This window comes from Triticum aestivum, chromosome 4D (genome assembly GCF_018294505.1).
Source record: "Triticum aestivum cultivar Chinese Spring chromosome 4D, IWGSC CS RefSeq v2.1, whole genome shotgun sequence".
Lineage (NCBI taxonomy): Eukaryota > Viridiplantae > Streptophyta > Magnoliopsida > Poales > Poaceae > Triticum > Triticum aestivum.
This window is the reverse complement of record NC_057805.1, coordinates 329,274,734-329,280,240: the sequence shown is the minus strand read 5'-3', so window position 1 is coordinate 329,280,240 and position 5,507 is coordinate 329,274,734. Positions and strand designations below refer to the sequence as shown.

At 42.3% G+C, this 5,507-nt stretch overlaps 2 non-coding genes across 2 annotated transcripts; both read right to left on the bottom strand.

The window, feature by feature from the left end:
* Window positions 1-484: 484 nt before the first annotated feature.
* TRNAT-UGU (transfer RNA threonine (anticodon UGU)) lies at window positions 485-557 on the bottom strand. Its single transcript has one exon. It is a non-coding gene; the product is annotated as a tRNA-Thr (tRNA).
* A 1,017-nt stretch (window positions 558-1,574) lies between these two features.
* TRNAF-GAA (transfer RNA phenylalanine (anticodon GAA)) lies at window positions 1,575-1,647 on the bottom strand. The gene has a single exon. It is a non-coding gene; the product is annotated as a tRNA-Phe (tRNA).
* Window positions 1,648-5,507: the final 3,860 nt, after the last annotated feature.

Genomic DNA, 5,507 nt, shown 5'->3' with positions numbered 1-5,507 from the left:
CTCTGGGTGAGAATTCCGAACGACGGTTGAAACTTCCAGGAAAAAACTTCGAATTGGGAGGGCGATCCTCCCGGTGAACTGACCGTACCCCAAACCGACACAGGTGAACAAGTAGAGTATACTAGGGCGCGTCGAGAGAACCATGTCGAAGGAACTCGGCAAAATGACCCCGTAACTTCGGGAGAAGGGGTATCCCTTTTTTACTCAATCCAGAATACCGATAAAGTCAGATTGAATCATTTTGTCGACCTTTCACGCCTAGGACGGTCTTTCACACGGAAGTAAGATTAGAGAGTTTGATCATAGTTTGACCGTAGTAAAAAAGAAGTCCCTTTCTCATTTGCTTCCTGGGCCGGCTTGGCCCGATCAAGACTTCTATCCCTCAGAAACTGTCTCGCGTCTTATCCGTGTGCGCGATTGAGGAAATTGGACTTCGTATTCTTCCTGGGTCTGGCTCGTGGGCCGACATCGATAGAGAAAAAAAAGCCGACTATCGGATTTGAACCGATGACCCTCGCATTACAAATGCGATGCTCTAACCTCTGAGCTAAGTGGGCTTACATAACGGAAATAGTGTAACAAATAGAAATAGGTATAGTATAGGAAATCCGTAAAATCTCAGATGCACAAATGATAGAATCTAGATTTGATAGATCAACATATTCCTCTTTCTATCAAGCTAGTCAACTGGCACCAGAAATATACATACCAACTCTTCTTTCTCCCCCACCATCACTCTTTAGAGACATTCGACGAAAAGCAAGCTTACCAATAAGAAATAGCTGGCATGCGATTTTTTGAGCAACTAGCGCGAAAGCCGTTGCGCGTTAGCGCATCCGTTTTCTTGCTCTTTCTCCGGGCTTTGACCATGTCTCCCGAACAATTTCAGTACATATGGCGCAAGACGATTCCACATATATATCGAGGTCGGAATGGGATCGGGTGTTTTCACGTCTCACCGTGCTTTCTTGAAATAGCAGTTATTGTCTTCCTGGTCAGCTTTCGACGAGTGACTCTTGGTTGTGGGGCCAGGGGGGGCCTACTATCTACTTAACCGCTAGGCAAAGAGGGAGGAGCCAGGAAGCGGGCGTTTAGTGAGGAAGAGACAAAAAAGCATTTCGTCGATAAAGATGAGTGCTTTCGATCGGCTTGTTGCACTAAAGCTGCGAGGTTCTTTGATCGAATCAGCTCTTTGCGTTTACTTTCATCCCATCCCACTCTCTTTCTTCTTTCGTTTTAAGAAAAAAAGAAGGAATTTTAAAATCCTTCTTATCCTTCTATACAATCCAATCATGCAGTCTAGCTCTACTTTACAACGATATATCTAGCTTTTAGTTTTGTTGAACTGCGCTTACCTCAGGAAATGGAACCTCCCCACATGGTAGCGATCCAACTAAAGATTTTGATTCCCGTGGGCACAGCTATGATCATGGTAGCTGCGGTGAAGTAGGCACGCGTATCAACGTCTAAGCCCACAGTAAACATATGGTGAGCCCAAACTAGAAATCCAAGAACACCTATTTCTAGTTTTTTAGCTGACTCGGGACCTTCCATAGAAAACCGAGTACGATCTGTGCCAGGAACCAGATTTGAACTGGTGACACGAGGATTTTCAATCCTCTGCTCTACCAACTGAGCTATCCTGATACTTGCTTTTCTAATGAGGTAGACACTTTTGCATGTTAAGGTTTCCACTTCAAACCATCCAGATTTACACTTCAATTTCTCGTTGTTGACACGGTTTACACTTGACTTCATTCAAACTGACACTTATGTATCTATCTAGGCGGGCGGGCACTTAACCAAACTCACCCGATCCGTTGAAATACGATACGAAGGAAACAGACTTCAATCCCATACTTTCCTGGAGAACCAGTAAAAACTTCTGCCACAAAGAACGGTTGTGATAAGAGGAATTCGCTGCTGAAAGATCCCGCCCAGTGTCCCCTTCCTTCCCCCGCCGCCTGTAGATTTGAATGCCACTTCCTTTGCTAAGATAGCTAGATTTGGATGTCCATTCCACATCCATCCATCCTCCTACCTAAAGACGCCTTTTCTTGTTCGTTCTTCGAATTACGCTACAATTATAACTTCCACACCTATTCATTTGTCATTTGGGAGAATTTCCCATATAAAGAAAGAAAAAGAGTCAAAGAAAGGATGGGAGATGTTTCCCATGTCAAATCAAAAAAGAGAGGTGAAAGATACTATAACAATGTGTATCAGACTGCCTTCCTCGCAGAGTTGGTTCTAGCTTTCACCGAAGGAAGGGGTGCTCCTAGGTGTGTGTAGGGGGTGTGTTTGTTCGCGAGAATGAATTCCTCGTCAAGTCAGGGGGGGTGTGGACACACTTGCGCGAATTCGGGTAACGGCTACAACGGATAAAAATAAAGGAAACTGTACCCGACCAGGGATGGACGTAAACTCGTAAGCTACCGAGGGTAGGGATAATCGTCCAGGTCTTATTTAAAAAAAAAGCCGCCCCGCCACTGCAGGCAGGTTAGTTCCTCTGTCGTTGCCGGAGAGTTCTTGGCGAAGAGACCTTAGGATAAGTTGCTAAAACAAACGGAGGGGAGGATCGACCCGTTCAGTAGAATTCCGAAGAAAGACTGTTGGCAGCAGGTGGAGACATTTCTTTGGCCCCCTTCCAAATAAATGCGGGCAGGGTAGAGCTCGGCAGAAGTAATTCGTCGAGATCGTGCACCCTTTTCTTATTTATCCGAAAAATACTAAAAAATATTATAAAGTGCAGCCGGATAGATCCAATCTATTCTTGAAATAGACAACTCGCACACACTCCCTTTCCAAAAAAAATCAAAACACCAACCACTACAGTTAGATTTATTAGATTTGTTGCTAAAATATCGGTATTAAGCCCGAAACTGCCAGCGGATGGCCAGTGAGCTAAAAATTGTTGAACTGCCCTTATCTCAGGAAATGAGGATAACTTAACGGAGCCCAAACTCATTTGAAATAGGTTTTCTAGCCTTTGGCTTAAATAAAAGATCCAGCTAACTTGTGAGATAGAGCTGTCTTCCTGGCTAGAACAGGATGGTACCTTATGACTTCAACTGGAAATGGCTTGCATGGATCCAAAAAAAAACTCAAACCAACTATTCAACAATTAGTGGGACCTAGAATGAAACTACCATTGTCTTCCCATACTCATCTACATCAACCACCGGCTACAGAGGGAGCTAGCCTGGAAAGAAAAGGAAATGAATGGAGGGTATAAGTATTTCACTGGTAAAATCCCCTCATTAAAGACACACTCAAAAATAGTTTGTTTCAATGAAAAGGAAATACCACTGAAGAAGATCTTACTATAACATCTAGCATTTTCATGTGTCTGAATGTAACAGCCAATAATCTGGTTTGCAAACCTATCTTTGCCCTCCTAGACTGCGGGAGCCCTCCCTTTTCTTTAAACCAAGAGCTACTCCTCCCTTTTCTTTTTTTATGTAATTTCAATATGATTTCGTTTGTGTTCATGTTTTTACTGATGTATGTGGTCCGATGAATGTTGAGGCTCGCGGCGGGTGTCGTTATTTTCTCACCTTCACAGATGATTTGAGCAGATATGGGTGTATCTACTTGATGAAGCATAAGTCTGAAACATTTGAAAAGTTCAAAGAATTTTAGAGTGAAGTGGAAAATCATCGTAACAAGAAAATAAAGTTTCTACAATCTGATCGTGGAGGAGAATATTTGAGTTATGAGTTTGGTCTTCATTTGAAACAATGCGGAATAGTTTCGCAACTCACGCCACCCAAAACACCACAGTGTAATGGTGTGTCCGAACGTCGTAATCGTACTTTACTAGATATGGTGCGATCTATGATGTCTCTTACTGATTTACCGCTATCGTTTTGGGGTTATGCTTTAGAGACAGCTGCATTCACGTTAAATAGGGCACCATCTAAAACCGTTGAGATGACACCTTATGAAATGTTGTTTGGCAAGAAACCGAAGTTGTCGTTTCTTAAAGTTTGGCGCTGCGATGCTTATGTGAAAAAGCTTCAACCTGATAAGCTCGAACCCAAATCAGAGAAATGTGTCTTCGTAGGATACCCAAAGGAGACTGTTGGGTACACCTTCTATCACAGATCTGAAGGCAAGACATTCGTTGCTAAGAATGGATCCTTTCTAGAGAAGGAGTTTCTCTCGAAAGAAGTGAGTGGGAGGAAAGTAGAACTTGATGAGGTAATTGTACCTGCTCCCTTATTGGAGAGTAGTTCATCACAGAAATCTGTTCCTGTGACTCCTACACCAATTAGTGAGGAAGCTAATGATGATGATCATGTAACTTCAGATCAAGTTACTACTGAACCTCGTAGGTCAACCAGAGTAAGATTTGCACCAGAGTGGTACGGTAATCCTGTTCTGGAGGTCATGTTACTTGACCATGACGAACCTACGAACTATGAGGAAGCGATGATGAGCCTAGATTCCGCGAAATGGCTTGAGGCCATGAAATCTGAGATGAGATCCATGTATGAGAACAAAGTGTGGACTTTGGTTGACTTGCCCGATGATCGGCAAGCCATCGAGAATAAATGGATCTTCAAGAAGAAGACTGACATTGACGGTAATGTTACTGTCTACAAAGCTCGACTTGTTGCGAAAAGTTTTCGACAAGTTCAAGGAGTTGACTACGATGAGACCTTCTCACCCGTAGCGATGCTTAAGTCCGTCCGAATCATGTTAGCAATTGCTGCATTTTATGATTATGAAATTTGGCAAATGAATGTAAAGACTGCATTCCTTAATGGATTTCTGAAAGAAGAGTTGTATATGATGCAACCTGAAGGTTTTATCGATCCAAAGGATGCTAACAAAGTGTGCAAGCTCCAGCGATCCATTTATGGACTGGTGCAAGCATCTCGGAGTTGGAATAAACGTTTTGATAGTGTGATCAAAGCATATGGTTTTATACAGACTTTTGGAGAAGCCTGTATTTACAAGAAAGTGAGTGGGAGCTCTGTAGCATCTCTAATATTATATGTGGATGACATGTTATTGATTGGAAATGATATAGAATTTCCGGATAGCATAAAAGGATACTTGAATTCGCAAGATACATCCGCGATCAAGTCAAGGAGGGAGAAATAGAGATTCGCAAGATACATACGGATCTGAATGCTGTAGACCCGTTGACTAAGCCTCTCTCACGAGCAAAACATGATCATCACCAAGACTCCATGGGTGTTAGAATCATTACTGTGTAATCCAGATTATTGACTCTAGTGCAAGTGGGAGACTTAAGGAAATATGCCCTAGAGGCAATAATAAAGTTGTTATTTATATTTCCTTATATCATGATAAATGTTTATTATTGATGCTAGAATTGTATTAACCGGAAACTTAGTACATGTGTGAATACATAGACAAATAGAGTGTCACTAGTATGCCTCTACTTGACTAGCTCGTTGAATCAAAGATGGTTGAGTTTCCTAGCCATAGACATGAGTTGTCATTTTATTAACGGGATAACATCATTAGAGAAT